Source organism: Herpailurus yagouaroundi, unplaced genomic scaffold (assembly GCF_014898765.1).
Source record: "Herpailurus yagouaroundi ecotype Mexico unplaced genomic scaffold, PumYag 77, whole genome shotgun sequence".
Lineage (NCBI taxonomy): Eukaryota > Metazoa > Chordata > Mammalia > Carnivora > Felidae > Herpailurus > Herpailurus yagouaroundi.
The window spans coordinates 29517033-29528194 of record NW_024412388.1 but is presented as its reverse complement, the minus strand read 5'-3'; positions in this window follow the sequence as shown (position 1 = coordinate 29528194).

Here is an 11162-nt window from a genome sequence, read left to right as displayed (position 1 = left end):
AAGTGATTCCACAGAACAACAGATAAAAGCCTGGCACTAAAGTGCAGCCAGAAACGATGTGTAATTGGGATGAAAGAATCCTTAAATCTGCATGCCGCTTTTAACTTAGGAGGCTTAAATTACAATTAATAGTTCCCTTGAAGAAAGCAGGAGGGGAAACAGAGGGATTCCAAGGCTGTGAGTTCAGAGCCCTGGGCTCCGTCCTCACTCTTCAGTGTTTGGGGGTGCTGGGAGGGGTAAGGAGGGAAGAGAAAAGGGGGGACTTTTCAGGGTCTCATGCCCCCCCAATGGGTTGCATCCTTTACAAGTCCCAAACCTGCCAGTTCCCAAACATACTCGTCCAAGCTCCTAGACCTTTGCCCAACTCCCCTCACAGCATCCCTTGGATATTGCCGATGGCAAAAATTATCATCCCATTCCACAGATGGGGAAACTAAGGAGACATACCTGCCCTAGGGCTCCGGGGTACAGTTAATCCACCTGCACCTCCAAAACTATAAGGGCTCTGAGTGCTCATCCCTCCTTATGATTCATTGGGGTAAGGAGGCCCAGAGATGAGAAGGTGTTTGCCCACCATTAGGCAGGGCAGCAATACAGAGCTAGCACTAGAACCCAGGCCTGCTGACTCCAGCAACCATCCTCTCCTTTGCACCCCTGGCCAATGAGCCCAGAGTTCTCTGAGGAGAGCATGGTTCTCTGCACTCGGCATGTGGCCCCTCCCTTCCCCTACCTGCTCCCAAGAGGTAGAGACTGAGCCCTGACTGCACTGACCTGGGGAGGGTAGGTGGTCCCCCTCCCCAGACTTGGGTCTGCCCCCTCCATCCTTGCCAGCCTTGGTCTGGGCTATCCCCCTTCACCCCAGGACGCAAACTTGCCAAGTTTCCCTCTGCCCAAGACTCCCAACGTTCTGCTCCCATATCACACCCCGGGCTCTTGCTTTGGGATCCTGCCTGAAGGGCAAAGCCATTGGCGGTAGGGCTGTGCACATGTGTTCAGGTAGGCGGCACCGAGACACAAATCAGAATCATGAAGCTGGCCGGCGCGCCTCCAGGAATGAGGGTTTGGGTCCTTAAGACAATCCCAACAGACAGTCAGAGAAGGCCTTGAGAGCTATCTCGGCATTCATCGTACTGGCTGTGTGGCTGCCCCTGCACCCGGCCAGGAGCACAGACTCCCGTGTCGGTGGGAATCCGAAAGCTCCCTCACATGAGCTCATGAGTGGCTGGGTGCCCAACCCTGCAGTTCATGGCTTTGGAATGTGTTCTCCAGGCTGGCCTGCTTCAGTGCCCCCATCTCACCATAACAAGTGCTGCTGCCTGTTCTTGGCCCTTCAAAGCCAGGCAAATTCCAAAAGAGCTTTTTTCTAAGCCTGCCAAATTGTGTAAGCACATACATGCACGAGTGTATGTGTGTGTGTGTGTGTGTGCGTGTGTGTGTGTGTGTGTGTAAGCAAGCACCGTGCACAGAAGCATCTGTGTGCATGGGCGCACCTGTCTGTGCATGAGTGGGCATACGTGTACATATACAATATGTGTATATTGTGTGTGTGTGTGTGTTCTGTGCATGAGTCGTTTTAAAAGAACGCAGCGGGATCCGCTTGGGGCCCTGTGTAGCTGAGCCTTATTTATAGCTCTCCTCTGTCTGGTTCGTTTCCTCTAACTTCCCTGCAGAATGATATGAATGAAAATGACACTATTGACTATCTTGGTAACCATAAAAGACCTTATAGAAATAAGATTTTTATAGTTTGTGGACTGGGAGAATCAAAAGACTAAGAGTTATGGACCCCGAGGATAGGGGAGAAGCAAGCCGAGGCGGTAGGAGAGGTCCCCACGGTGGGTCGTCTGTGGGTTTTTTAAAACAAACTCATATAAATAAAGTGATTGTCTTGAAAGAGTTATGAGAGCCCTGGAGCTGGTGGGCAATATCTCCGTGGCCTCTGCAGAGGCGGGAGGGCGGGCATGCCGTCTGCCTGAGAGGAAACCCAATCTCATCCGAGCCCCTGCTCCTGGCCTCCCAAAAGAGAGGAAGGAGGCTGGCAGGATCAGCCCTGCCCTTCTGTCTCCTGGAGAGCGTGAGTCTGTAAACCCTGTGTGGGTCGTGGGTCGGCAGCCCCTCCAAGCTTGAACAGGAAGACCACACCCCTTCCAACGAAGGCTGAGCGTCTAAACCCTGCACAACGACCCCTCGCCCCCAACCCCCGGCAGACTGTTCACGGAAAACCTCATCACCACCATCACCAACACTGCATAGTGAGACCCTCCATCGCCCGGGCTGAGCCTGCGCTGCTCCATTGTAGCAAAATTCAAAGCCACTTCCACAAAGTTTTACCAGTGCTCAATTTTCATTTGTCCTTCAGAGATGAACGAGACGCCATCCTACCCTCAAGGAGCTCCCGGTCTGGTCAGGAGAGAGGGGGAAGCGTAGGCGGGAGACGTGCCCACACGCGCGCACACAGGTCTGCAGGTACAGACAGAGAGCAGTGTTGAAACTTGGTGATGAAACTGCTGCTTTTGTTCATCCCAACAAACGAGGTGCTGGGCCCTGGGCATACCGAGCTGCATCAGACTCAGCCCCAGCCCTAGAGGAGAAGCTTCCGCCCAGTGGGGAGAGGGACACAGACGGGGACAGTCACAGCGCAGATAGTGAGGGCTGAATTGCGCAAATTGCCCAGGGAGCACGGACTACCTCTGCCTGGGGGGTCAGAGACGGCTCCCTCCGAAGAGGAGAAGTCAGCTGCTGAGCCTGGAAGGGCAGGGAGGAGGTCACTAGGAAGAGAGGGAAGGGCAGGCCTGGCAGGGAGGAGGGGGGATGGTGAGTGCAAAGTCCTGGAGGTGAGAAAATACAGAGCAGATCTGGGAAACTGCTCCTGTGTCCAGAAGGATCCCCAGATGAGAGATTGGGGGTGGGGGTGGGGGCGTCGGTGTTTGAAAGGAATGCTGGGGGTGGATCTTGATCATGCACCTGGGTTCATTTTCTGCAGGCATGGGGCCACATGGAAGCACTTGGGGGCAGGTGGGGAGAGGGGGATGTTATGGTTAGATTCGTGTTTTGGAAAGGTCACAGTGGACATAGGGAGGTCAGGGAGGAGGCGTGACCAGGCCCAGGGATTCAGGCAGTGACTGTGACTTCGGACAGAGTCATGGCAGAGGTAGAAAGTCAAGAAAAGGTAAGAAAGGCTCCTCCAGCTTTGCATCCCAAGGACGGCTCCCAAGCCGACTAATGGATTTTCAGACAAAGAGCCGGATGGCGCACTTAGCGGAGCAGTCAGCAGCCCAGCCTCCCCGGTGCTTCTCCTTTGCTCTCCTCTCTCCTTTTGGCCCCCCCCCCCCCCACTTGTTTCCAGCACTCTGGAGCAACACCAGGTCCCTGCCCTGTTCCACGCAAAAGGGACAGTTCTGAAGACCAGTCAGAAACCACTCCGTCTGGTCAGACGGCCCCTTGGCAATAACAGCCAGTTTGAGAGGCCACCCTGCCTCCTGATTCCTCTCCCTAGGGACCTGGGGACATGGGGTGAAGGCCGAGGAGTGCCCATGGCACCTGTCAACGCCCTGACTCCTTGTCTGAAGGCATCGATTTCTCTTCTTCCTGACCTTTCAGGAGAGGTGCCCTGAATTCCATGCCAGAACAGAGCCTGGAGCCCAGCCCCCTCGCCACCGCCCCTCGGGGACGGGGTGCGTCTGGGGGAGCAGCCTGGCTGCTGTCAGCTGGCCCGAGCGTGTCTGAATCGAGGCTAGAGGCGCGGGGCTCGATTCACACCGACTTGAGCCGTAGGCGAGTTTATGGTTCTTGATTACACCCAGCAGGGAGGCCTTCTTAGTGATGAGAGAGAAAATATTCCACAACCTGTCTTTGCAATGTGCTGATCTCTTGGAGAGAGGGAGAGCAGGAGGGAGTGGGGGGAGGGGGGGAGGGAGAGAGATTTATGATATACAAGAGAGGAGAAGAGTTTTTTTTAATCCAGGGCTTTCCAAAACCACCTCACCATTTCCTCTTTCTCATCATTAGTTTTTGCCTCCATGTAACTCCGAGGCAAAATGGCCCCTGTGGGCCTCTGGAGGCAGGTGGAAATCTTAGAAGGATGTGGACCGGGAACTCTCACTGAGCGTGACTGCAAGCTGGTTGAGAGGGAACCTGGGTGGCGCTGCCTCTCCCAGAGCCCCCTTCTCTCCGGCACAACAGCCTCCTTCACACTCTGCTCTGTACTCAAACTTCATTCATCTCCTGCACTCAGGGCCCAAACACGGTGCCTGGCTCAGAGTCCATGCTAACAAATGAACAAACGGAAGAATGGGTATGTATCTGTCTCCTCCCTGGGCGGAGACCTCTTGTGTCTCCACAGCCTGAGCCAGGAACTTGTACCAAGTCAGCCCAGATTACATGTTCTGGAGACACAAGGAAGTGAATGACAGACTCCACACCCTGTCGGGCTTCCACATGCTGGCTAAGCTGCCCTTCACTCCACACGCTATTTCTGAAGTTCATTCTGGTTCTAAATGATACCTCCTATGCTCCCAGCAAACTGGGATACCAGGGGAAGAGAGGAGGGTTTTGTGCTTTTGCTGCTTAAGAATTCATGAGAGCTAGGATTTTAAATCATTGGATTTGAAGGCACCTCCCAACGGATGGCCATGCTGGGGTGACAAGGGTCCCTCCGTTTCTGCAAGCATGCTGAGGTCTTCCTTCCCAAGCCATCGGAAGGGAGGCGGGGGCTGATGGTGTTCCCTTACTCCCATTCTCCCCTGTCCACAACTCCCAGCAGGTCCCCCCAGTTAAGACCCCAGCCACATCCCTTTCTGCCTCGGTCACCTTGCTTGAGGGATGGAAGGTGCATCTCAGAAGGAAAGGGAGGCACCCTTGTTTTACATAAACAACAGGATTCTAACCTTCAGTTCCTGTCCTGGAATCCTGTCTGGGAGGACAGAGCCCCTGTTGGGAAGGTATGGGTGGATGGCAGACTGGCCACAACCAGAGGAGGGGAAACTCTCACCCAGGATCAGCCCTTCAAGGAAACCACATGACCTTCAAAGCCTGCAAGTTCAGTGTCTGTTGGGAAAGTTAGACCTCGCGCATCCGGTGGACCTGGGGTGCGCTGGGTCAGGGAGCTGGGCTCCCCGGGGCTGCCAGGAGCCCCAGTGGGGGCCCCTGCCCGCCTTCCTTTCCCAGGGCTGAATCCTGAGGCTGCTGAGGACCTGTGTCAGCCAGCCCCTTGCCTCTGGCTCTGTCAACCCCGGTACCCACCGAGGAGGCGGGGGGCGGGGCTGGGAGAGGCGTGCAGCGCCACAGGGACGATGCCCGAGCTCCGAAACTTTACACTGAAAGTTAATCCACTGAAGCGTAGCCCAAAATAAGCGCGCTGCCTAATGTGCCGGGAACTGCCGGTCGCAAGGCCAGACTGCTAGCGGATGTCTGTGCATCTCCGCCCGGAGCCTGCATTTAGCGCCAGCGAGGGAGTCTGGGCTGGAGCGCTGCTTTCACACCGACTCGAGCCGTGAGTTTATGGATCTTGATTGCACCCAGCAGGGAATCCTTTTTAGTGATGAGAGAAAAAATATTCAACAACCTGTCTTTGCATTGGGTGTGTTGGACACACTTCCCTGCTTCGGAATCAGACATATGCCCGTGGTGGGAGTAAAACTGCTGTCAGCAGGCCAGACACACTCCTCTCCTCTCCCGTCCCCGCGGTGGGGGCTGCGGCCGGCCCAGCGCCTCACCGAAGGGGGAGGGGAGAGGGGAGAGGCGCCCCCCCCCCCCGCGCCCTCCCCCTCCCCCCCGCCTGGGCCGCCGCCTCCCTCCCGGCCGCGGGGAGCGCGCCTGGGCGGTCCTCGGGGAGCCGGCTCCCGCGTGGGGCCCGCTGACAGCGAGCCCGGTGGAATATTGTATTAGTTGGTTGTGAGCTGTGTTCTCGTCAGGGTATCTGAGTTTCACAGAACAGACGGGGTGAGAGTTTTTGTGCTATATCCAGATTGGCTTAAAATAATGCCGTTTTTGTAGCTTATTAAACCACAGAAACTACACCAAAGTCATCTACGCTGCTGCCAGCAAACTCTCCGAGTTGGGGTTGGGGTAAGAGCTGAGCTCAGCCTGGGGCTCAGGCCCTGCCGCCCCGTTGGGGAGCAGGGGGTGCGGAGGGGCGGGGGAGGGAGGCAGCCGTCTTCTCCTGACGGCTTCTTTGGGCGCCAGGCTGGGGTGGTGGGGGGGGGGGGGGGGGCGGCCCCCCCGGGCGCCGCCGGGGTGGCGGGGGGAGGGGGGGGCCTGGGACATTTGAGAGAGTACGGGGTTGCAGGCCAGTGGGCACAGGGGCCCCTGGAGTCTGAGGCACTGAGCTGAGGCAGAGAGAAGGTGGGCTGAGAGCTGGCAGGTCCAGACCCTCTCTGGGGAGGCTGAGTCTAGTGGGGTGATGGGCACCTGAGTCGCAGCCTGTGTCTGGTTCCAGGACTGCAGGAGAGAGGCAGGGCCTGGGGAAACCGGAAAGGGGAAGGGGCTCGCCGGAGGAAGGGTGCCAGGCAGCAAAGGCTCATCGGGAACCTTCGCTGGCCAGGAAGGCCTCCCCTTTCCTGTCTGGCAGGCGTCCGCCCTCCCCGGCCCAGAAGAAGGCTGCATCCCTACCTGTGGGGGGGGGGGGTGGAAATAGAGGGAAGGGGCCCTGCAAGAAATGCTGTATCATCCTGCCGGATCTGGGCGGTCATAACCAGCGCTGAACTCATGGCAGTCTTCACAACAAGCCTACAAGATAGGCACTGGGGATGATCCCTAACTATCAGAAGACCAAACCAAGGCTCAGAGAGGTGCAGTGATTTGCCCAAGAACACACAGCTACAGAGTGGTGACACTGGAACTTGAACCCCCCCCCCCCCGCCACAATGGCCACAGAATGAGAGCTCTAACCACTGTACCCCAGGGCTTCTCTAGTACTTGCGACTTAAGAGCGAACCGTGTACCATCCCAGATGACTTTTTTTAGAAATGGGGACACCTAAAGAAAATGAAAAGTACTTGAGGGGAAATCCATACTCCGCATCTCCTGATGAGTCCACTGGCCATGGCTCTGACCTCCTGCCTCCCCAGCCTGTAGTGTCCCTCAGGAGAGACTATGGGGCCAATGCATATCTCTCCAGAGCCAAGCAATGCCCTGGCACCTTGTCTCAGCCACCGGGGCCACAGGCTTCCCGCCCTGTGGAGGGACCCATGGGTGTGGCTGGAGCTGCTCTCCCCCCCATGCTCTCCGTCCTCCCAGATGCCTGCAAACCCAGGAGTCATTCTCAGCAACTCCCTCACACGCCCCCATGTCCAGGCTATCGCCGGATATGCAGGTTTCAACCTCCCAAAGTGTATCCCTTCATCTCCTCCCTCCCAACCCTACCCCAGCCTAAGCCTCACCACCCTTTTACCTGGATGGTTGTCCCACTCAGCTCGCGGGCCTCCCTGGCTCCCGTGTCTCTCTGCTCTGTGCTGTAGCCAGAGTGCCCTTCCGTGGTAACCAGGCCACCCTCCTGCCTGAAAGCCTTCTGGACGGCTCCCACCACCCATATGCTAGAGGATGGACGCCTTACACCGTAGCCTGGCCTGCAAAGACCCTTCACGAGCCACCCTACTCACCCCCGTGCACCCCATACATCAACCACACAGAACAACCGGCCCTCCCGAACCCGAGTTCCTTTGACACCTCCCTGCTGTGGCTCAGTTAGGACCACCTGTCTGATACACAGGCTTTATAGGGTCAACTTCATATTCCAACCCCCCCCTCCCCCCACAGACACAAAAAGTCCTGCTGAGAACAAAGAACGTGACACAGGGATACAGAATCCAAGTAGCTTCCCAGAGGCTCCACACGTGAATCAGAGACCGGGGGTCACACCCTCCATGTCCGGCAGGCTGTACCTCTCCGGGGTTAAGATTTGGGCCCAATTCCTAGCTCTGGTATTGGTGCCAATCATGAAAAAACAAAACGAAACAAAACCTCTGTGCCTCAGTTTCCCCATCTGTAAAAAATGGGGTGATAATAATACCTAATTCCTAAATTGGTTGTAAGGATATATAGAGGTGATATATGTAAAGGGCTTGGAACAGGCGTGGCATATAGTAAGCGTTGCATGTTACCTGCCACCATTATTATTGTACCTATCATTCTCCCCCTCCCCCCCCCTCCTCCTCCTCCTCCTCCTCTTCCTCCTCCGCTCACATGGCCCATCTAAGCCCCACCTTCGTTGACTTTGATCCTTGATGACCCTAACAAATCCTCTCTCCCTCCTTTCCTCTTCTCTCTCTCCCCCGCTTTCTCTACCTCTCTCACGCGCACACCCTCTCACACGGATGCACCCAGATTCACATATTCAGATGCACATGGGCACACACACACACACACACACACACGTGTGCAAAGCTTTCCCACCCCCAGAACTTTTCTTGCACATTGAGGTCCCCTGCAGCCACAGCGTCGGGGGCCCCGGGCTCTATCTACCTCCCTACCCTTTTGCCACATCCGAATCCTGAGTCAGGAACCCCCCGAGAGCCCTGCCCAGGCTCCTACTGTCTCCCAGAGAATCGGGCACAGCATGCCCGCAGCCAGAACCTGGCCAGCTACGCTGCTCAGTGGCTGGGGTGCCAGTGCCCTGCTGGAAAGGGAAGTGGGGCTGGTGCAGTGCTATCAGCAGGCACGTGGGCAAATGGGGATAGCCCCGGCAAATGGGGAGTTCCTCCCAAAGTGATCCCAACTCTGCAGTGTTGCCTCCTCCTTCAACTCCTGCTCCAGCCAGGCTGTCCCAGCCAGCCCTGCACACCAGACCAGGGGTAGGAGGTCCCACCAGAATTGGAAATGTCCACTCCCTGAGCAGCTTGTCATGGTCTGCTCTACAGTTGAGGGCACTGGAGAGCTTCATTCATGAGTGGTAGGCAAGACTTCCTCTCACGATGTCACAGAAGCTTCTAGACAGGGCCCTTTCACGCCAGGAAGCGTTCATAACATCCAGCTAAGTCGCCCTCTTATGCACCCAAGAGCTCGATTCCAGGGGAAAGAGAGGAAACCTGGAGTGGGACAGAAGCAAGTTGAAATCCATACCCTTCCTACTGGGTGATTTCCAGGACATCACTTGATCTCTCTGAGCCTGTTTCTTCCTGGAGACAAGAATCTGAACTTAGGTCCCTTGTGTGGGGCGCGACCAGGAAAATGAATAAAAATATGCTAGAGAATTCTGAAGCACCAGACAATGAACGATTGTTTACTGTCACCTCGGGGGCTGTGCTAATCATCCTCCATTTGCTCCCCCTCCCCCAGATCCACCTGCTGCCCCCCTCTGTGTCCCAGGAGCCTCCCTAACCTGAAAGGTGTCACCCTGGATACCCACCCACTGGCTTCCAGTCCAGTCCAGCTAATGTTCAGCACCAGCAGGAGACGGGAGGGCAGGAAAAGAGAGAGAGGCTGGGAATGTATCCCCGTCTCTTCCCAGACTCACCACATCCTGGCACTGGCTGTGATGGTCCAGGGCCACAGCTCTGTCAGGCGGCCCCTCTCTCTGTCCCTCCTTCTCTTGCTCAGGCCTAAGAGTAGCCGCGGCTTCCTCTCCCTAATGTGCAGACGTTTCACCAGCCTTTGTTGTGTCTCTTACACCTGCCTCTCCCTCTCAAATCCAACTATCCTCACTCAAGCCTTTCGGGTATGCCAACTTTCCCATGCTGATCCCAGTGCCGATCGTGACTGGACCTACCAGCATCTTCCGATGCTCAGCCGGGTGTTCTGTGTCTTAAAGACACCCTGGGCGTGCGGCCCTGCCAGCCCTGCTTTGCTGAGTCCCTGTGGCTTTGGGTCACTGAGTCCTCGCAAGATAAAGTCAGAGAAGACAGGAAGGGACTGGAATGATTTGAGGACGGCCACCCCAATTTCCCTGCAGGGGAGGGAGCCTCGTCCCATGCTCTGGCTGCCCATACCTCCTCCGGGCAGAGCAGGCAGTCTCTGTGGGCGAAGACCTGTGCAGACCCTGCAGTTCAAGGACAGCCCCTGGCAGACCCATCCTGGAACCCCCATTGTCCCCACACCTGGAACTCAGCTCCCACTTTGCCTGTGTAGCGAAAGCTCTGGTTTAATTAAGGATCTTAGAGAATTCTCTCTTGTTATTTTCTGAATAAATTAAGGAAGTAACTTTGATGCAATATCATTTTCATCTAATCAGGAACATTCTGAAATTACCATATTGTTTTCCATTAGAAGCCCCATCAGCCCCCAAATCAGATAACCAGGCTGGAGGTTGCCAAGGCCCCTCTGTCCTGGGGCGGTTGCGTGCTGCGGGGACGAAACGGGACTCGCAGCTCCTGATACATCCCTTGTTGGGTTCCTGAGACGGCTCATGGCTCTTGACAGGGCTCCTCTGCGCTGGCCAGGGCTGGGGAGGGGTCCCCCAGGCCAAGGGCAAAGGGGAGGGGCCCCAGGAGCGCTGCGGAGCAGGTTGGGTCAGATCAGAACCCACCTAGGAGCTACTTGGCAGTTGGGCTAGGAAGGAGAAGAGGTCAGGCTCTTAAGCTCGGGCCCCCACTCCCACCCCAGGCAGCCTCACAGGAAGAAGAGGAAGGGGACTCATAGGGTCCCGGGTGGCACCAAGAGCCAAGAGAAGGGGGCTCTGAGGATTCAGCTTCTGAGATCACGCCCACGTGAGGTGGGGCCAGAGGCTGCTGGGAATTTGCGAAATTTCCCATCTCTGACATAACTCCCTGAAGGCTTGAGCTGAAGGTGTCGAGACCACAGCAAGCCAGGGGCCCGATGGGAGGGTCCCCCGGCTAGACTGCCCTCCAAGGACCTCACTGCTGCTGTCCACAGAACCTTTGCCCTTCACAGCAGGCCAGGAGCTGAGTCCAGCAGGGGTCCAGGGCTGACCCCAGCCCCCCTTTCTGAGGCCCGTTCCAGGGCTGTGTGGTGTGTGTAATGTCCCGGCATGCACCGAGAGAGACCCAAGTTCACCCTTAAGAGAAGAGGGTGATTGCTTTTGTCAGAAGTGCCTGGTGACCAGGTCAGAACCTCTTTGTATTGGGTCTGTTTGTCCCTGTGGTTTTTCTCAGTCTCCGTGACTTTCTTTAACTCTGTTTGTATCTCCCTCCTGGCTCCCTTCCTCCTCCTCTGCCCTCCTTCCCCTCTTCTCTCCGCTCTCCCCCTCCTCCCTGTCATTCTTTCCTGTG